The sequence below is a fragment of the Equus caballus genome, chromosome 10 (genome assembly GCF_041296265.1).
Source record: "Equus caballus isolate H_3958 breed thoroughbred chromosome 10, TB-T2T, whole genome shotgun sequence".
Classification (NCBI taxonomy): domain Eukaryota; kingdom Metazoa; phylum Chordata; class Mammalia; order Perissodactyla; family Equidae; genus Equus; species Equus caballus.
In genome coordinates this window covers 13,945,941-13,967,792 of record NC_091693.1, presented here as the reverse complement: position 1 = coordinate 13,967,792, position 21,852 = coordinate 13,945,941, and the positions used below count along the sequence as shown (strand labels likewise).

Sequence of the window (21,852 nt, the reverse complement as noted above, 5' to 3'; positions counted from 1 at the left end):
AACCCACACAGCACATCTGTGACAGACAGACAGGACTCAATCTCTGGTTCTCCAGTTCCCTCTCTGCAGGTATAGACGTGTTTTAACTCCTCCAGACACTGACGCCCCCAAGAGAAAGAGAGAAGAGGGGCTTGAAACGTTTTCCCTGCGCTTTCTGGTGACATTCCTGGGACCTGGGCCTCTGTGTGCTTTCACGGCTGTGGGAAGGGGGATAAACCAAGAGAGACACAGACTGAGACACGGATGTGGGACAGGAGGGGTAGGAATGGTTGAGGGGAAAGCATGTCACAGGGCAGAGAAAGGAGGTACGAAGAAAGAATAACTGGGGCCTATGCAGGTGGAACAGAGAAGGGTGTGGGGGATCTTAAATCCCTGGAGGGAGAGGCAGCAATAAAGGGAGAGTCGGAGTCACACAGAGAGAGACAGAGACAGAGGGGGAAAGCAGAGGGAGAGACAAAGAGAAGGAGAGAACAGAAAGGGGGAGGAGGAATGATTCGGGTGGGGCCACCAGGGCCTTCTATCAACCGCTCCCCCGACATCCTCTCACAGGCCCTCACACCAGCAGTCCTGTGGAGTGTGTGGCGTTGTCCTCAGCCCCGGGAGACTGTTCCGGCGTGGCTGAGAGGGTACACAGGAGGGGTGTCCAAACCCAGCCTACCTCTTCCTCACCCCAGCTGCCTCCCTGAGACAGAGACTAGGGCCCAAGTTCAGTGTGGATGGGGCAGAGCAGGCTCTGGAGGACTGCAACGGTCTGGGCTGGGTCAGGGGGCTGGGCCTGCCTCCCCACCTGTTCTTGTCCCCTGCTGTCCGCGCTGCGGGCCACGTCTGCTCTCCTGACTTCTACCCACGCCTCCCTCAACCTGTGGCCATCATCTCCCTGCCTGCCCATCCTGAAACCTTCCTGTCCATCCCTGCACCCCGTCAGACCACTCATCCAGAGCCCACCTTTCTACACCCCTGCAGGTTTGGGGCTAGGGAGGGGGACCCAGCGGCCTAGCTGGGGAGGGGGCTTGGTGGATTATTGAAGAGGTACAAGACTGCGGCTGACATGGATGAAGAGGAAGAGGAGGGGGTCTTGGTGATGGACGATGCTGAATCTGCTGTGGGGGGTGGCGGGGAGGGGGTGGAGGAGGGCTGGGGGAGGGGTGGTGAGGAAACGGGTTGAGGGGGGAGCAGGACCAGGCTCACATTTGGCATTCAGGGCAGCTGACAATAAAAATGCTTTATTGCCAAGAAACTGGATCGATCGGGGCTGGAGGGGGCCGGCAGGGGGGACGCGGAGGGCTCGGCGCAGAGGCCGGCGGCCGGCCTCCGCAGCGACCAGGGCCCGAGCCGCCCTCCCCCCTGCGCCCCCCTCCCCGCCTCCTGCCCTTTCTCTCTCCTGCAGCCACCGCTTAGTTCTTATTATATTTTTTCTTATATATTTTTTCCCCCAGCTTCTCCTGCTCCTGTTATTTTTTTTTTTCTTTTAATTTTTTTTAAAACTCGCTGCACTCCCAATGCCGTAGGCTGGGTGGGGGTGGGGGTGGGGTGGGGGCGTCCGCCCACGCCAGGCCCCGACCCACAGGGTGTCCAGAGCTGCTGGCTTTGGCCTGAGACCCACTTTGCCTCCACATCCCCCAGTTCAATCAGTCTCCCCCCCCCTCCCCGAACCTGCCCCTGATTGCCTGTCTCTCCCTGCCACTTGCCCTAAGGGCCTCCCCAACGCAGGAAATGCACCCCTCTCGTGGGCTCAGGGCCCTGGCCAGGCCTTCGTCCCCTCCCCCCTACCTGGCCCCCTGCTCACTCCCAGAGCCATTTGGCTGATGGTCAGAACTGTCCGTCAAGGGGGCTCTGAGCCTCTGGGGACCCAGATGGGAGGAGGGATGGGGAGAGGTCGAGGGTCAGGCCACGTCCCCTCAGCTCAGCTCTTTCCCCTCCCCCTTCCTAACAAAGGGAGCAGAGCCCGATGCTGGGTGGGGGGCGGCCTGGTACTTAGGGAAGCAGGGAGGAGAAGAGCTGTGCGGATGGCCATGGGCAGGAGGCGGGGGTGGGGCCTGCCTGCCCCTCCCCTGCCCTCCCCCTCGGGTCAAGGCTAAGGTGATTCCTCAACCTCTCTCAGAGGCTGGGCTGGGAGGGGAGGAGGATCTGGACAGACAAAGAACTGGAGCCCCCGGGAATTGGGGGCTGGGGGGACGCACCTGGGACCCGGGCAGTCCCCGCTGAGGGAGGGGTAGCAGGCACCCCTCTGGTCCTGGTCTCACCCTCTGGATGGCCCTGCCTCCCATCTGCAGCAATCCCTATGGATCCCACAACCATACAGATCCTTCAAGCTTGGGCAGGCAGGGTTGGGTGGGAGTAAGGGGAAACTGAGGCCCAGAGAGGGGAAACAGAGGCAGGGTTGGGCTCCAGGACGGAGGCATGGCCCCAGGGTTCCCAGTGTGGCCCCAGAATCTCTCCCTTTCCTACCCAAGGAGACATGCCTCCCTTCCCCCTCCAGGTCAGGGGATCCTTAGATGGGGCAGGGTTGATTGGTAGAAGGTTCTATGGAGAGGGAAGAGAAGCTGAGCTTTCTCCTCTCTCAGGCCAGCGGGGTCGGGGGACCAGGAGAAAGAAATTCTAAATGTGGTCTGTCTCTTGCACAGGCCTGGCACAGCCTCAAGGTGGAACTTCAAGTCACAAAGGGCAGGAAACCGACGTGGACAGGGCCCTCCTGAGCACCTGGCTATCGATGGCTGGGGAAGAGGGCATCAGAGAGGTTCTCTCTCTTGCCCACAGTCACACAGTAAAGAAGGAAGGTTCACACTCCTGTTGGTCCCCAAACTAACACTACACTGCCTCCAGGCCTTCCACCTGTCCAGCCTGACTGTGGAGGGCAGAGGGAAGCTGAGGCCGTGAACAGCTGGGAACCCCTCTCCAACCCCCCACCCTGTGCCCATGAGAGATAAAGAGCCCCCAGAGACAGAAAGAAATGGGCAAAGCTTCTGTGCTTAAATTCTTATACCCAGGCAGCTCTCAGGAGAGGGCCACAGCCTAGAGGAAGAGGGGGAGGACGGGGCAGGACACTTTTGGGGGGGGTGGGCCCTCTGGAACTTGCCCCCACAGTCTGCCAAGGAGGCCCCAGATGGGCCGAGGACTATAGGGGTCCTGCTGCCCTCCCCCAAACCTCCCCTCCCTTCTCTCCCTCTCTTTCTCGGCTGGCTATCGACCGGGGCTGTGACATGGTAGATCAATACGGCAGGGATATAAAGCCGGCTGGCTGCCTGCCTGCCTCTGCCTCTCTCTCTCCCCACTTGCCCGGCTTCCCTTTCCCGCAGCCGCACCCAGGCCCCCCACCCCCATGTACCCCTTACCCACGCCTCTGAGGGGCCAGGGCCCCCCCCCCCCCACCCTCTACGGCAGGAGAGCTTAGGGAGCTTGGACAGCCAGGAGAGGGGGTGAGTATGGGAGTGGGCAGGGAACAAAATGGGGCTGGGGGTCACACTGGCAGGTAGGGGCTAAATTGAGGGACAGTCCCCCCGGAAGAAAGCAGGCATCTCCTCAGGCGGGAGCAGCACAGGGAGATGGGACCCTTTGAAGGTATGAGAGGGATGGACCTCTGGGAGGTTGGCAGGGGGCACCTGGGGTGCCAGGGAGACACTGTCCTGAGTCCACGGGGTGGGGAAGGCCTAGTGGAGTGCTGGAGTAAGCTAGGGTGAGTGGATGTCGAGAACAGTGGGGCAACCCCCAGGGAGCCTGGTACCCACCCACAGAGCTCTGGCTGCCCCATCCTTGGGTCTCTGTGGGCAGAAGCCACCGTGGCCTCGCCCCAGGGCCTGGCCTGCACCTGTGTGGTGGGTAGGGGCTTGTGAAGCTTTAGACAGGAGGTTCCACGGGAGGGCTGTGGTGTCTGAGTTGCCATATGTGTAGGGTATGTGCGTGTCCCCTGTGTGCCTGGGTGGCTGTGTGTCTTTGAGTCCTTACGCTCTGCTGTGGGACTCTGGGACTCTGTGTCCCTGCATGTCTCAGCTACTGAGTCAAGTCTGTGTGACCACCAGTCTGTGGGTGTGTCCCAGGCGACTTATGGCTCTGTATGTGTGTACTTCCATGAGTGTCTCCCCCATTCTGAGTGTCCCTAAATGTCTGAATGTGTGTATACAGATCTGTCTGTCCCTCAGGGAAGTGTGGATGTGTTCCCAGGAACATCTCAGGGACCCCCGTCCCCAGGTGATGTGGTGGCTGCATGTTTCTGCGTTCCAGGAAATCTGTGTGTGTTGGTGGGTGTGATCCCCTGCCCGAGTGTGTCTGAACACAGCTGTTTTTGTGAGTGTCTGGGGACCGTGGAGCAAGTCCCCACCTGTCCGTGTGTGTGGATTCTGTGCCTGTGTCGGTGGGCGGTATAGGTGTGATTGTCTCTGTGTGTATCAGAGGCTCTTTCTTTTTACGAATGTCAGAGATCCAGTGTGCTTTTTGTGTGTCTACGTGACTCCGCCTGTCCCTATGTGCCAACGGCCGAGTGTGTCCCAACAAGTGGGTCGGAGGCTCTGGGTGTGTCCCCGTGTATGTCGTGGTGACTCGGTGCACACACAACGATGTTTGGGAGGGAGGTCTCTGAGTGGGGGAGGGTTTGAGGTAGCAGAAGCTGCCAATTTGATGCTGGCTAGCCAGTTTCATTGCTATATCGTCTCCAAATCTGAATGTGAGGGCCTGCCTGCCTTCTTCCCTTCCCAGACAGAGGCCCCAGACACCTGCCAGGATGGTCCCAAGGCCCCCTCTCCCCTCCCCTTGGGCAGCCAGACCTCTGCTCCTCAGCACCCCTACTTTGGCGGACCGTAGCCACCTCAACTCCACCAAGCGACCTCCGTCCCTCCCAACCCCCCCAGTGCCACCCGCTCCCCCCGCCCTCCCCCACCACAAGTCCAGTCCAACCCAGACAAAAGCAATTACTCCTGAGGTAGGATGTGAGTGTGGGTGTTAGAAACAGAAAAAAAAGGGGGGAAGGGAGGGGGAGCGCGAGAGACACACAGAGGCAGGGATGGACAGCCAGAGACCTGGAGAGACAAGGGCGAGAAAGAGACCCACAGAGGGTGTGAGAGACAGAAGATGAAACAGACCAGAAGAGACACAGACACAGGAGGCAAAGGCAGAGAAAAAGCACAGAGGAAGGGCAAACGGGAGGCTCCGATGGAGAGACACAGAAACAGAGACCAGAGAGACAGAAAGAGATACAGAGAGAGCGAGAAAACAACAGAGCTGAAAACCCAGTGATGGAGCCGCACAGAGACGGCACAGATAAAGAGAGAATGGGGACCAGAGACAGGGAGAGCTAGAAAACACAGAGAGAGTGAAAGCGAGGGAGAGAGAGGGACAGAGAGGGAGAGAGAGGGAGAATAGGAGCGATCCACAGAAAGAAACAGAAAGGCTGAGTGAGAGAACGAGATGAGGCCAACAGCCAGAGAGATAAAAGAGAGAGACAGGGAGAGGAGACAGAGAAAGTGAGACAGCTGGTGAGAGGGACCTTGAGAGACACGCGGAGAGAGGTGGAGGGAACTTGATAATGCAGGAGAGACTGAGACAGCAAAGCTCCAGAGGGGCTGAAGGGAGACTCGGTCCAGAGCCACCTCTCTCTCTCTCTCTCTTTCACACACAACACAGACCTTTCTCCCCACCCTCAAGGCCAGAAGCCAGCGGTGCCCACACCCTTCCCACGGTCCTCTGGGCCCCTGTGAGCAGAGGCAGGGGACAGGATGGATGGACAGGGATGGTCTGGGGCAGCTGCAGGGAGGGACGGAGTGGACTGGGCTCATGATCACAAGAGCAAGTGGGAGCAGTACATCCCTCCTCCCACACTCCCTGTCACCCTCCTCTTCCACTCACAGAGACACACACACCAGGGGCCTTGGCCAAGATCCTTATACTCTGCCCAGCACAGCAGCCTGGGGAGGGGCAGGGCTCCCAGACACCAGGCGTGGGGCACGTCCTTCCCACCCCAAAGTCATACCCACCTTCCTCAGCTGCCCTCAACCCATCCTTCTTGTTGCCCCCTCCCCCCAAGCCTGGTGGTCTTCATCTCTCACTAGCATGCTCTCATGCCCTCACGCTCCCGCACTCGCTCTCTTTTTCTCTCTGCTTCTTCCTAACTGTCTCGGAGTTACTCTGCTTTCCCGGCTGACTTTTTGCTCTCTCCATGTCTCTTTGTCTACTCTTCTCAGTTGCTCCTTCTCTCCAGGTATTTTTCTGTCATGAGGTGCTCTCTGAAACTCCCCAAGTCTCTCTCACGCTCTACTCCTCTCTAGCGTATTTCTTGATTCCCTCTTCTCAGATGATCCCTCTGGCCCTCCTGTCCACACGTGCCCCAAGAGGGCGAGGGCACATGGTGGTGCATGGGCCTCAGAAGCTGTCCTGGAGTGGCCGGGGCAGGGGTGGGGGCACCTCCTTTCTTGTGTTTCCCTCAAGGGCCTTTTCTCCTTCTCTCTTCCTTGCCTCCCTCTCCCCACCCCCACCAGGTCCACATCTCCGTGTGGCTCTCTCTGGAGACAGAAAGCTAGATATGGACCCATGTATACTCTACACACAAGACGGGAAACAGGTCCAGGCTCAGATAAAAAGGAGGTAACGGGGGTGGAATGGAGAGGCCAAGACATGGATGAAGACGGAGCAAAGGAAAAAAGAAGAGGACGACAGGGTGGAGCCCCAGGGCGAGGAAGAAGAGAGGAAGGAAACCAGAAGCAGAGACCCGCAGGGCAACATGAATTGGACAATGCTGGGGTGGGGGTGTTCATCATGACTTCCAACAAACGCTGTTAAAACCATCTAGGGTCAGGCTCTGTGGTCTGCCCTCTGCCCACCAGCCCTCACCATGCCCGCTATTTGGAGTCAGGGCCAAGTGCCTGCCCTCAGGCCCTGGGGCTCCATGCTGGCCAGAACAGTGGGCACTTCGGCCTTCATTTGCTCTGGGACTGTCAGGGATGCCAGTGACCCGCCGATCCCTGGAGCTGCTGAGAGATGCGAGCCACTTTGACCTCCTCCACATCTGTAACACCCCACCCCGCGGCTGTCAGACACTCCCAGTTCTGGGTGGGTGACAGCTGTCTCCACCCACAGGGCAACAGCAAAGGCAGCCAAAAAGATTTAGTGATCTCTTGCTACCTCCCAGCACCCCACAACGGCAAACAGCCCCTCGCATCCTGACTCCACAGAGGTGAGGACTACCGCTGCCTGCAGCAGCACAGCCCTGCCCACAGCCTCATGCAGCCTCACGTGGCCACGCCCAACGAATCACCCTTTGGGGCCCGCTGGCCCCGCACCCAACGAGCCACCCCTACACTGAATCTCCACCCAGCCCACTCCACCACCCTCAAGCCACATCTGTCACAGCACACACTGTGTTTGTGTAGCCAAAGCCCCCACCCCAGGCGCAATCAGAAGGGTGGCTAACTGGCCCAGGGGATCAGGGAAAAATCCCTGACCCAACCTACTGGCTTCTTAGTTCATGTCTGCAGAACACCTGAGCTGCTACGCAGCCCTGCGTCTCTGATCCTGGAGCGTCCCACCACTCTCCCCCGCGGGAGGTGTGCCCACCTTTCAGTTCAATGTCCCTCCTCCTTATGCAGCCCGGGGTTCTCTCTAACTCACCTCACGAGACCGAGCAATGGAAGCCTTTCCCCCATGGCTAAGTTCATGCTTCTGAGGAATTCCAGACCCCCCTTGGAGTATGTAGGTGCCGTGGACATGCCCTGGTGCCTGTGTCTGAATCACTTGTGTGACCTGAGGGCCTGGTCCACACTGAAGGCAACTGAGTTTTTATGGAAGGACAGAAGGGAGGGAGAGACAAGGTGGGGACACAGCTCTGCTTCTGCCCAGCACTGGGAGGGCCTCAGATGCCCAGTGGACAGTAGCTGGCCATGGGAACTCTGAGGCCTGGCCAGCATCCACGGTCCCCAATAATGACCCACCCATCTGAACCATAACTTAGTCCTTGGCTTCTTCTAACCCTTCAGGACCTCCTTTTCTACCACTTCCTCCCAAAGACTGCCTGCGACCCCCCCAGTGGGTTGATCACACTCTCTCCTGACTCAGCACCTTGCAGAACCACCAATTCAGGTTAGTTGTGTTCACGTCTGTCTCTCCAACAGCCTGGGGGCTCCTCAGGCCACACAGGTCTGACTCCCCTCTGCATCACCAGACTGAGGCACAAGGCCTGGCATGCAAGAACCCCCAGGAAATGTTAGCTGAAGGAATAAACGATGGCTATGGGTTCGTGTGTCTGCGTGCTCACTTATTTATTCACTCAACAAATATTCCCTGAGCATTTACACTGTGCCAGGGACTGGGTGTAGACGTGCTGGACAAATAGGGAATTCCCCCCCACCATGAAGCTCTATGATAACGATTGTGATCAGATATGGTAACAGTGTTCAGGGAGGAAGAACGGAGTGGGGGGCAACCCACCCCAGGGAGATCAGGGAGCCTTAGATGGAGACTTGAGGGAGGTGGAGGAATGAACTCAACCAAAAGTGGAAAGAAGGCCCTAGAACAGTGGGAGGAAAGCCGGAGGAAGGGCCAGAGGGAGTGAAGGAGAGGGAGCCACGCGGGCACCAGAGGCTGACCCAGCACCTCCAGGCCTGGAGGGGTCTCGCTCATCCCGGGGCTCCAGGCATTGCAGAGGCCTCAAGACACGTTCGGGGAGTCCCTCACCTTCCAAGTGTAGCTCTAAAGGAGAGACAGCGGTGAGTGGGGGCGACGTCTGTTGTAACTGTTTTTTGTGAACAAAATTATACGCCTAAGAGAGTGTGGCCTTCTTCAAATGTGTCTCCCTGGGAGGTTGGACTTTTCCTTGAACCACTCAGATATTTTGGCAACAGCCTTCAAGGCCAGTTTACAGACTCCATCAGCAAAACATCTCTCTGATGTGTAATTGTCTCTGGTTTCTATCAAAACACCAACAAGCAACCCCAGAATTATCCATTATTAGTATTATCATTGCTAAATTTATCAGACTTGACTCCAAATTAGACTTCAGGTGTTTCCCCCACAATCAAATTCACTCCCAAACCGCAAAGATTGGTCACCCCAAGGAGATTCCAAAACCTGGGCTGGGTTTTGGTGAAGTGCAAGAATGAGAGACTGAACTTCAAGCCGACCTGCACTCAAATTCTGACTCTACCACTTAAGGTTACCACGGTAACCTTAGGCCAGGTGCCTCCCTCTCTGTGCCTCAGTTTCCTTCTCTTCTAACAGGTGACTAACATCCACTTCACACGGTTGCAGTGAGTGCCCAGAACAGGCCCTGGCCCCTACTAAATATCAGTTTCCTCATTAGGATATAACAGCTCTCGGGTATGTGTTACTAAATCTATCACACGTGTCCATAAAATCGTGGCTACTTAACAAATATCTATTTGAACACAAACAACTGTAATCATAGACGTGATTGCAACTTCCACCAACTCTGAAACATAGTTCCCTTTAAACGCCTCTGTTACTTTAGCCCAACTTTCGGGTATTCCTCAAAGCCAGCCTCTAGCCTCCAAAGAAATTCTGCAGCCTGGAAGCTCCTTGACCCTCTTTTCAACGTCAAGAGCATCAGAGGACGCGAGGGTTCCAGGAAAGCTACCACTCTGGTTCCCTGGAGAAAGAACGCATCCTGTAGTTCAGACACCTACCCTCCTTACTGGCTAAAACAGGGTCCACAGATGAGCTTAGGGGGTCTGTGAACATCCTGAGGTTGGAGCACAATTGGGTAGATGTAGGGATGTGTTTTCCTGGGAGAAAGTCTATACTAAACGTTGTAAAACTAGAAATCTATGGGCCAAAGGTTGCCTGAAACATGTGGTTTGGACCACAAGGGGATTTTTGAAATTTTGCGTTAGTTGCCAACATTTAAAAATCGGGAAATTTCACATAAAAGTCTGGACCCCTGGCTTCTCTTGAAAAATCGGAAAATTGACAAGTAGGGGTTACATCTCTGCAGTGAGACAGTCAGTGGAGCTGAAAAGCAGCACCCCCTCCCCAATGTATTTTCCAGTCCACCGCGGTCCCTACAACACCAGATTGTAAACCCTGGGCTACAGCTTTCATCTGCTTCTGAAAGTGAGTCTGTGACCCCTGGTGCAGCAAGCAGGCCTGGGGAGGAGGCCGAGGAGAGGAACCAAAGGCCTCCCCGGGGTCCCGAGGGCTGCGGGTTAAGCTGCTCTGGTTGGAATAGGGATGGCAGCATGGGGGGGTCTATCCAGAGGCCTGTCCCCCATCACTGCACGCTCCCTGCGGAGCCTCACCAAGCCAGCGGAGCGAGCACTGGAGCAGATGCCCAGATCCCCCGCTTCTTGCAGAGCTGAGCAGCTGGAGAACTCCCGCTTCTGTTCAGGAGTCTCAGTGGGCTCTGGGAAGGGGCCTCACAAATCCTCACTCGCTCAGGGGAGCTTCCAGCTGTATTTCGAGCTCCCAGGTCCTGAGGCTACATGCTTTCATGGAGTAGCTGCTTTCACCCTCACGTCCTGTGTAGTGGGCGCTCTTATTACCCTCGTTTGACAGATAGGGAAACTGAGGCTCACCCAGCTGGCACGGGGCAGAGCTGGCACCATCCGGCTCTGGAGCTGGAATCTGAACTGCCTCACTAGACTTCCATTCTCAGGACAGCGCTTAAGGTGGGTTCTGGTGTTATTCCCTTTTATAGACGAGGAAACAGAGGCTCTGATGGTTCCAAGTCACTCAAGGTTAAGAAGGGACAGAAAAGAGACTTAGACACAGGCGTGCCTGACCCCAAGCTGGTTTGAGCCACCACATTATCCCCATCTCTTTCCTACTGAGCCCCAACACTCATCAGCAGAAACCACCACAGTCACCTCCACCCAGAACCAGAACTTTCTGGTTTGGCCAGAAAGCCACAGGATGCACAGAGGATGAAAACACAAATCGCAAGGGCAGAGGCAGAATGAGGAAGGGCAGTCTCCCGGGTGGGGCCAGGGAAGAGGAAGAGAAAGCAGGAGCATTGAGAGGAAACAGGACCTGGAGCACAGCCACAAGCAAAGCTCTGGGCCGTGTCCCTTACCTCTTGGGCAGACGCAGCGAAGCTAATACATTCAGGCCACCAACCCGGTCCAGTCGAGAACCTGGAAAGAGAGGAAAGGGGAGTCAGCTTCCTGAGGAATTCGAGAAAGGTCTCCACCTCATGCAGGATGAGGCACAGCTGGAGGAAAGGGACCTGCTCCTGTCACATCAGCAGGAGTCCCAAGTTGGTGAATGGGGAGCCAGGTCCTGCTGGCCACTTGCAGCCTTCAGCAGTCATTTCCGGGCTCTGAGCCTCAGTGTTCCCATCTCATAAATGGGCATGCTGGTGGCTACCCTGTTTTTCCCATCAGACTGGAAGCTCCTTAAACAGCAGGGACTTGTCTCCCGGCTTTAGCCTTTGGCAGAGGGCCTGGCAAGCATGGGATGCTCAATAAGTACATGCCAGATGATTGAGTGAATGGATGGATGGATGGAGGAATTAATTAATTAACAAACTATCTCAAAGGACTGCTGAGAGGATCAAATGAGAAAGAAATTTGAAAGGATTACTCATTATTAGGTGTCTGTGTGCTGTGGGGAGATGAAAATAAGAGTCATGGTGGTATTTCTGATGAATATTTGTTCATTCATTTACTCATTTGGTTAATCAGCAGATACTGAGGCTCGTCTGAGCTGAGCTCTGGACCAAGGGTAGGGGGTGCAGAGATGGACCAGACAAGTTCTCTGCCCTGCCTACCAGGGGGCTCACAGGCAGCTTGGGGAGACTGGATAAAGAGCTGATGCCAACACTTGGGGACAGGCAGAGGATGCTGCGAAATCCCAGGGGAGGTCAGGGAAGACCTAGGGAGGACACGACCCCTGAGCCAAGCCTGGCAGACAAAGAAACTTTAGTCGGGCAGAGGGCCAGGTGGGAGGAAAGAGAATGTCAGGCCTTTGCCTGCTCATGGTTCAACTAGAGAAGGATGGGAAGGATGAGGCCACAGAGAGGAGGGGCTGCACCCGGCAGGGTCTGGTCCAAGTAGCCGGGGGCAGGGACAGGATCCAGTTAGTCTTTAGAACGGTCCCGTTGCATGCTGTGTAGAAGATGAAGAGGACAGAGAAGATGACAGGACATGGGAGAGTGCTACCCATGGGAGGCCTCTCTACAGCCCTGCAGGGGTATCACCCCCACTTTACAGATGCAGCAGGCAAGGCTGCAGGGAGACGTATGTGACTTCCCAAGGATCTTGTACCACTTGGCGAGGGGCGGGGCTGGTTAGAGAGCTGGGCCTGTGTGTCCCCTGCCAAAACCTGGTTTCCTGCCTTCTGAGAAGGCAGTCTTCTTGGAAAAGCCGCCTGAACCCGCACAAAGACCACCCTTGCCCCTGCTTGCTGTGGGCACTCAGAGAAGGGGCAAGGACTGTAGGATCGAGAGAGACTTCCCAGAGGAGACAGGATTTCAGGGAGAACTTCCCACCAGGTGGGTACTGATGAGTGGAGAGTGAGCAACATTGGAAGCCATGGCTCAGAGAGGGAGAGCCTCGTGGGCGAGGTCACACAGGCAGGAAGCCCATATGTGTCTGACATCTGTGAGTCCCTGTGGGTGCAGTCCTGAGAAGGGAGGCAAGAGGTGGGTGGGCAGGATGGCCATGGACCTTGGAGTTTGGCAGACTACTTTTCTATCTCATGGCAAATCTGCCAGTTACAGATGGGGAGACTGAGTCCCAGAACAGCCAAGGACAGAAGGAATTAGTGGAGGCAGGAATGGAGTTCAGGAAGAGAAGAAAGAGAAAAAGACTGACTGAGACAGTGGAGAGGGAGATAGATAGATAGATAGATAGATAGATAGGAAAGAGATGAGATGGGGCGACATAAACGCTCAGAGAGGAGTGGAGGGAGCCACAGGCAGAGAGACCAGAGAAAAACTCAAATGGGAAAAAAAGAAGGGGGTAAAGGAATATGGGCTGCCCAGCTGTACCCACCACGTCCCTCTCTCTACCTGGGCCTTCATCTTCAGGGGCAGAAGGGGACCAGGACCCCTGATCCCTGGGGGGAGGGAGGAGCTGGGGTTTCTGCCCCCTCAGGGGCTGCTCCCCCCCACCCCGGAGCTAATCAGCGGCTGTCATCTCCACGGTGAGGTCTTGGTTAAGGAGATTTAGGGCCAGGATCAATAGGAAATTTAAAAATCGATGCAGCGCGCAGGGCAAAATCGATGGCGTTTAATCGCCTTGCCGATTCCCAGTCAAAACAATTAGCCGCGCTGAGTGTTGAACACGGTGGCGACACGGCATTAACCGTCAATATTGGTGTAAGTGATGGTGGGGCGGGCGGGGGAATCCCTGGGCCTCTCAGGGGCCCGGAGTCAGACAGCGCCTTAGGGCTGGGGTCTTCCCCTGAGGCAGCGTCCCACACTGGGGCTTCCCTCCAGTCGTGTCCCCGCTTGTCTCTGCCCTCTGCCCTCTGCCCCCCTCAGCAGCGATGCCCATGGGCAACACCACCCCTGGCCCATCTGCCTCTGATTCTCCTCCTCATCCTGTCCCCCAGACCCCTGTGCCCCCATGTGCCCGCTGACAGACTCCTCTCCCAAGTAGATACCATCTCCCTGTAGGAGAGACAGCCCTGTGGGAGCGGGGAGCCCTATTCCAGCAGTGCCTTGAGATCGGAAGATGGTGGGAGTGGGAGCTATTTAGAAGATGCCTTCTCCCCGCTTCACAGGTGGAGACTCTGAGGGATGGAATGGGAAGCAGTTGGCCCGTCGTGACCTGGCACAGGAAGTAGAGGAGCCAGGACTTGAACCCTGATTCCTCTGACTCCAAAGTCTATGCTCCTTGCAGCTGCGCCACAGAGAAGGGGAAGATTATGATGTTCACCAGAGAAGGAAAGAAAACTCAGCATTTGGTCCTGACCCCTCAGCTCTCCTCGCAGCTGGTAGAATGGTTTACTGTGTCCTGGGGTCAGTCTGCTACCCGCCTGCCAGACTGTGGGTTCCTGGAGGGTAGGTTGGGACCTGGCTCCCCTGGAGGTCCCAGCTTCGCCCAACACAGGGGATGGCCCTGAGCTGGAGCCTGGGACAGGCCTGAGGATGACAGTGCCCCTTGGCCCCACACACAGACTGCCCACACACACCTCCACCGAGGGACAGATGAACGGAGTGCTTGGCCCCCACAAACACATCAGCTCAGATGATTTCAACAGAGTAGCCCTTAGCGAGAGCAGCCGGCATTTCCTGAGCGCCAGCTATGTCCAGGCGTGGTTAGTTTCTCTGTAGGTATGATCTCGCAGAATCCTCACAACCATTTAGTATCATCCCCATGATACAGATGAGAAAATGGAGGCTCAGAGAGGTGAAGTCACTTGCCCAAGGTCACACAGCCAAGAGGGGGCAGCTCCGTCTGACTGGATTCTGAGGGGCATGGGACACAGAGCAAACAAGATCTAATGACTGCAAGCAAGAGAGCAGGATGCAAGGAGGGAGTGGAGGAATCTTGCCCCTAGACAGAGGACTGGGAGGGGCCCCCACAGGGCCAAGGGGCTTGGGGGGCTGGACAAGCAAGAGAGGGGCAGGATTGGAGACAGCACTCTGGACTCCTGACCTGGCAGGACTAGGACAGGAGATGGTGAGGCCAACGCTGGCTCTCACCTGCTCTGAACTTGCCCATGGGCTCCTGGTTCTGGGGTGCTGTGTGGGGAGGGCAGAGGCTTCCGCGGCCACCTGCTCCCTGGCGTAGAAGAGCAGGGCGGGGGAGTAGGCAGGGGAGGAGGCCCATGAGATGAGCCAGGGATTGATCTGACAAGGTCCTAATCAAATGGTCAATATCGCTGACCTGACCACTTAACCTATTGATAAGCTGGCAAGGATGGAGCAGGCGGCGAAAGGGCTCAGGGAGGGAGGCAGCGAGAGGGCTGGGGGGAGCCTGATGGGGCAGTGCTCAGGCCGCAATGTGCCTGGGTCTGGGGGCCTGGAAGAGGGTGGTCTCCCCCTCAAGTGCCTCAGCCTCCCCTCTGACAGGTCACGTGTCTTCTGTCTGGGGGCTTTAACTCAAGCCCCTCCCTCCACTCAGGCCCTCCGCACCGCCCTGCATGAGGCTGGGAACTGTCCTCAGCACCCAAGTCACTCCCAGCTCCCCTTGGATGATGCCTCAGCTTTTTACACATGCGAGGGACTTCGAGCCTCAATGTGCTCGTCTGCTAACTGGGGATAATTATAACAGGGAACGCAGGAAAACAACCTAGAAGTCCTACGACTGGGGACTGGTACGATAGACGACGGTACAGCAGCCACACACAGGAGGACCGCGGAGTTGTAGAACACGCTCGAAATAAATTCATTGACAAGGGAGCGATGTTCACAATCCTTTGTTAGGAAGGAAAAAAGGCAGGTTATAAACCGGCAGGTAGCATAGGATCCCATTTTTATGAAACACACACACACTATTTTTCCCAAAGAAAAAGGTTCAAAGCAGAAGTCAGAATTCTGAGTTTGGTCTCAGGCGTCTGAATTTTAATAAGTTCTTTGGATAAACTTGCAGGCATACTCCAGTTTGAGAAAAGGCTATCTAGAAGGACAGACATCAAGACATTAATTTTTTTTTCCACTTAAATAGATTGTCATGGTGGGTTTTTTCCTTGTCTCTTTGAATATCTGCATTTTCTATTTTTTCACAATGAACCTGTGCCACATCAGTTAACATTTGTTTGTAATTGCAGAAAGCGGGGCTAATGAAACTTGCATTGGCAGGACTGTGGCTAGGCGCCCGGTGTGCACACAGTGATGGTGTTTCTCTGTCCCCCTTCCCTTTCCCAGCCAGAAGTGTCTTGGGTTCCCCTGTATCCAAGCCTAGCAGAGTCCAGTGTCCCCGGGACTGTGAATGGATCTGAGTCTGCTGAGTGGAGAAGCACTTGCTCCTCTGGTTTCTCCTCTATTAGAGAGAGCAGGGTAGGACCAAACCGAATTCTGGGCCCTGTCCCCTCTTCAGGAAACTGGCTGAGGACTTACAGACAGGAGGAACAGCTGAAGGGGAAGCTGAGGCCCAGAGGGAGGGAAAGTAATTTTCCAAAGTGATGCAGCTGGGACCAAAGCTGGCCTCCTGGCTCCTAGGTCATGCCATCCCATTGATGAGAGGGAAAAAATTCCAAGCGCTAGTGTGCATGCAGGCCAGAGGACTAGTGAGAGAGCAGGCACTTCTATGGGGCAGAAGAGCATGGTGGTCAAAAAGCCAGTCTGCCACCGCCTCGCTGTGTAACCCTGGGCAAGTCACTTCACCTCTCTGAGCCTCAGCTTTCTCAAACATAAAACAGAGATAGCAATAACAGCTGCCCCTCAGTGCTGGTGTGAGGAGTCAACAAGACCATGCTTCTAACAAACTTAGCAGAGGGCGTGACACAGAAAGGGGCCAGTGAGTGGGGGAAATGATGTTAGGATGATCAGCCACGCATGATATAAGTGAGTAGGATGGGAAGGGGGCAGGAGGGAACACAGTGGGAGGAAAAGGGAGAAGGTGTGTCCTGTACCTGTCTTGGGGTGAACAAATGCAACGAAGACACCTGGCTAAATGTGTTCCTTTGTTCATTCATTCCTTCATTCGCTCATTCAATAATAGGCCAATAATAATAGGCCAATTCTAGGCCAGACCCTAAATCAGCCGGCAATCCAGAGAGGAACAATAGAAGTTCCCACTGGGTTAGTAAAGCAGAATTAGGGATGGCTGGGCTGGTCTCTCGTCTGTGAGAGCTGCTGCCCCAGTGGCCTCCAAACTTCCCTCGGGGCTTCTGCGGAACGGGGTCGCGGACGGGAGCACAAGCCCTACCCTCTGGCCATGTGGTACTCCAGGTGCGAACGTGTGCCAGCACACATGGAATAGTAAGCTCTGTGCAGACGGGTTACGTTCACCTTTGTGAGTCATAGCCCCGCACTCCAGGCCTGACACGCTAGGGATGCGCCATGCTCGGGGTTTCTTCCTCCTTTTATTTTTCTGCATTTTTTCTCTTTTTTTTTCCTACATGAGCCACTGCCACAGTATGTCTACTGACAGATGTGTGGTGTGGTTCCATGCCTGGGAACCGAACCCAGGCCACCGAAGTGGAGCATGCCGAACTTTACCCACTAGGCCATGACGGTTGGCTCTTTCTCCATTTTTTTTAATCAAAAAAAAGTTCAAAGCACCTAGTGCAACGCCTAACACCTGGCAGGTACTCTATAAACAGCAGCTGTTATTAGTCTCATCATCACACATCATCACAAACACACACATACACACACATGATCTGTCCTCATCCCCACAACCACCTTATTTTGCCAATGAGAAAAGTTGAGGCTTAAAAGGAGTGATGGGATTTGCCCAAGGCCGTGGCTGGGGCTAGAAGAGGGTGTCGACTCCATGGTCCAGGGTCTCCCCTCCCGCTGGCTGGGGGCGGGGCCGTCAGGGTGTGTGTTGGGGGCGAAGGAGGCAGGGTGGGGGGTGTGTTGATTGGGGCAAAGATGAGTTGGCTGAGGGAAGGGGAGCATTGTGAGGGAGACAGTGGAGCATACAGGCCTGGGATGATAGGTTTGGAGTCTGGCTGCTTCGAGGCTCAGCAAGAGGTGGTCTGACTTGCCGCCAATCCCCCTACAGCACTGGTAGGTGTACCCCCCAGGAGGTGAGTTCCCTCCACCCTTGTCTTGTGCAGCAGACGTCCAGCTCTGCCATTATATTGGGCAAATAGGATGACAGGGCATCTGGCTCCTGTTCATCTGACAACCATCCACTGAGCACTTCCTGTGTGCTGAACATTGTCCTAGGCACTGGGGATACAGCATGAACAAGACAAAGTTCCTGCCTTCATGGCGCTCACCTTCCAGTGGAGGGAGAGACACAAGAGACAAGAGACAAGAGCTAAGAAGGAAAATAAAGCAGGTGAAACGGTAGGTTACAAGATGATGTTACTTTAGACCGAGAGGCGAGGAAAGGTCTGTTGGGGAAGGTAGGTTTTGAGCAGTGGCCCAAATGAAGTGTGGGGGTAAGAGCTTTCCTAGAAAAGGGAACAGCAGGTGCAGAGGCCCTGAGGCAGGAGCAAGGTTGGTGTGTTTGAGGAACAAGAAGGCCAGAGGGGCCTGAGCTTCTGAAGGCAGCGAGGCATGTGCCAGTTCACGTAGGGCTTCTAGGCTAAGGAAGATGTTCTAAGTGTGATGGAGGGAACAACAGGCTTTCTCACTGTGGCACATGAGAATTGGTCTCATCTTCAAAGACCAGGCTCCCTGGTCCTCACCTCTTCCCCAAATACCCTGTGGGGCCTTTTGACCCATTCATTCTCTAAGAACAAGCTCAAGAAACCTTTTATAAACCCTTGGAGTCCCTGAAAGGGCTTTGTTAGGGTCCACCTCCCCAGACTGGGGACTCCTCTGGGGCAGGGAAGGGTCTGGCTCATCCGTGTGCCCTGGCACCCACTCAGGCCTGGCCACAGGAGGCCTCAGAAAACAATAGAGTGTCGGTGGTCACTAAAGGGAACTATAACCCTTGACCTTCACCTCCCAGCGAATCTCTACTTGGGGGCAAGTTGTAGCTTGTTCAACTCTGCCCAGTGGCCAAGAGATGGGGCTGGGAGCAAGCGGGAGGCGGTCTGTGCCACCTCCCTGGCCAGGCCTCATCCAGTGTTCCCAGAGTGGATGGGCAGGGCAGGGAGCCCCTCCTCCAGGTCTCCCCCTCCTCCTCCTGGCCTCCTCCACACCAGACTCTGAGGGATCCCTGACTTAGTATCCAGCTCACATCCCGTCAAGTCCTCCTGAAAACCGTTCCATGCTACGCCATGTGCCTGGAATAAATCCCAAGCCTCGTGGCCCTTCCCAACGATGTCAAGCCTCATCTCTCACCCTCCCTGCACACACCTGCCGGTCTGGAGACGTCCCACACGCACTCACACCTCCGTGCCTTTGCACAGGCGAGTGCCTCCATTTGGAAAGCCTCTGTCTCCCTTTTTCCTCTGGACCCTGCCCCCTTCTCCATGGCACCTGTCAGTGAGGCCCCCTGGACTCTCCCAGGCAGCTCAGGATCCTGCTCAATGTGGTCCCAGCATGCTCTGTGTGCCTCTATTGGAACCCAGACATCTGAGGCCCCAACAGGTGGACCCCATTTCCCAGCAGAGAAGTTTTCTAGAAGGGTGTCGAGGTACAGCAGGGTGGGAGTGAGGGCATCTGTGTCCTGCATTATTTATGCCTGTGTGGCCTTGGTGAGTTTCGGATGTGTGTGCACATTTAGAATCTGTGTGTTGTGTCTAATGCTCAGCTTAAATGTCACTTCCTCAGAGGTGTTACACCTGACCCACCAATCTAAACCAGGATCTCCCGTGATCCCCACGCAGCCCCTTGTCCCTTTCCTTCCCTGATGTTATCGCTGTTATAACTAACTACACACAGAGGTCCATCAGCGCCCATCCTGTTGGCTCGGAGCTCTTGGAGAGCAAGGCCCAGGTCTATCCTGTAAATTGCTGCCTCCGGCTTCTAAGACAGGGCCCGACTCACAGAAGGTTCAGTTCCTGTGTGATGAGTGGATTCATTCCATGCACCTTTTCAGACTTGAGCACCTACCCATTTTCATTTCAGCCAAAGAGGACAAGTCTAAAGTGGGGAATGTTTGTGTGCTATAACTCAGGACATGTCCCTTCCAGCCACTGTCCGTGGCTTCCCCATGGGACCTCTGAACGTGGCCTGTGTGCACCCGTGGGCATGTGGGCTGGGATGCTGCCATGTGTGAGTATCTATATTTGTACCTTTTCTGTTGAAAAAGAATCTCCATGTGTGGAGCTCCCTGGTGTTTTGGCATTTGTCTTGCCCTGTGATGTCTCGGTGTGATGCCCTGTGACATCATGTGTGCATGGACGTCTGGGCTTTCATACCTGTATGTCAGTATGTGCTTATCCTTGTTCCCAAATCTGGCGTGTCCATTTCAGCATCTCTGGAGACGTGTGTACAAATGCCTGTGTCAATCTGCAGGCTTTAGTATCTGTGCATTTTCTAAGAGAATCTCTGACCAAGGGTATGTGTACCTGGGTCTCAAGACCCACGGGTGCACCTCTGTCATGTGTTTGAGAATCTATTTGTGTGTCTATTTCAGAACCACTGTATATGTCTGCATGTATGTCTATTTCAAAATTTGCCCATGCGTCTCTTCAAGACTTATGTAGCCTCTGTAGTTCAGAGAGTGTGAGTGTGTGTGTGTGTGTGTGCGCGCACGCGCACGTGCATGTCAGGGGTGACATGGACACGTGCATACCTGTGTGTCTCTCTTCCCTTTGCTGCTGCTGCCTTCCCAGTCTGGATGAGTACCTATTCTCTGTCTCTCTCTCACACACACCCACCCATGCTCATATGTGCTGTGCGGATGCGGAGGGGGCCGGGGTGTCAGCAAGCTCCTGTGTCACAAGGTTAATTTCTCCGCAGCCAGGCAGGCTGGGCCCTGAGGGGAGTGGTGGGGGAGGGGCTGGTCCCCACAGCCCCTCTGATAAATATGTATTTGGGGCTGCTGTGCTCAAAGGTCATAGGAGGGAGAAGGAGGAGGAGGGGTGGTCTACACTGTGCGGTGCTGCTGGGTCCCAGCCAGGCCCAGCATGGGTTGTATGACTCCCTCCAGAGGGATGATGAGATTCAGGGAGATGCCCCCCTCATCTGCTCTGGTCCACCCCACCCACAGCCATGCTCAGAGGGAGATGCTGTTGTGGACACACAGACATTCAAACTCTGGAACAGGCAAGCACACAAGCCCACACCCGCCGCTACCCAGACAGAGGCTCAAATGGATGTACAAAGACAGCCTCGTGGGCCACCAGATGAACTGATAGCTGGGAGTCCAGAGCCAGATCCATCCCTTCTCCCTCACCCTAACCTTCATCCAAATACCAAAAAAAAAAATACAAGCACACAAGAGTGCATAGCATCTCACAACAAGAAAGGTCCGTACACACTTGATATACACATGCACACTTGGACATAAAGGTGCACAGGGTCCAACGAGAAAGGTGCCTGAACACTTTGTGGGTGGACATGTATATACACACCAGAAGCAAACACACACAAAGGTGTGCACATAGATGCACACCAAGAGTCCTGAAGTTCTACAGAGGTAGGTGCACGCTGACAGTTGCAAATAAACGTGCGTGTGCACAAACACACATAGACACTCACATGCATACTCACACATACAAAGACCCCAAGACACACATACAAGGCAGGATGCATGGCGGAGCCAGGCTGGGAAACCCACCCTGCTGCAACACCGCCCGCTCCGGCCCTTTCCCCATGGAGGCGAGAATGACCACCTGGTCTCTGGTCCATGGCCCCCTAGCCGGTTCCAGCCAAATGCGCCATCGTTTGTCCAGCCCCGAGTCACATCAATTGTCGAGCCTCCCCTCCTCGCTGACCAGCCCTCTCGGTCATCGGCGGCCTCGGCCATTAGCCGGCTCCCGCCTCTGGCCTGCATGTGTTGAATCTCCCTTACCTGGCAGAACCGTTCAGACCAGTGGAGCCCTTTCAGGGTCTGCCTGACCCTTTCCTCATGGGAGGGATGTCCCTGTTGTGTGACCTGCAGCCCAGGCCTCAGTAAGACTCCCCCTTCGGCACACTACTCAGGCTGTCATTCTTCAATGAGCGCTGGCCACGGTGGTTCTGGTGGATCGCGAGGCTGTGTGTTTGAGTGTGTGTGTGTGAGTCCGCTTGTAGGCATGTGTGTATGGCTGGTGGGATGGCTACAGCTGTGCTTTAAGTCAAAAGAAGTGTGTGTGCATGCGTGCGTGCGTGAGTGTGTGTGTGAATAAGGGGTTAGGATGTCAGCAGCTGTGCTTAAAGTCAAAGAGAGTCTGAGTGTGTGGTTGTGTACATGGGGAGTTAGGGTGTCAGGGACTGTGCTTCACATGTGTGTGCACATGTGCATGTGCTTT

At 55.4% G+C, this 21,852-nt stretch overlaps 1 protein-coding gene across 3 annotated transcripts in view; it reads right to left on the bottom strand.

Moving 5' to 3' along the window:
• Positions 1-21,852, bottom strand: part of POU2F2 (POU class 2 homeobox 2) — a 73,421-nt gene that overhangs the window by 45,799 nt on the left and 5,770 nt on the right. For all 3 annotated transcript variants that reach the window (XM_070224545.1, XM_070224541.1, XM_070224542.1), the window contains exon 2: positions 11,009-11,069. The gene's annotated coding sequence lies outside the window, so the exon portion shown is untranslated. The remainder of the gene's footprint in view (positions 1-11,008; positions 11,070-21,852) is intronic.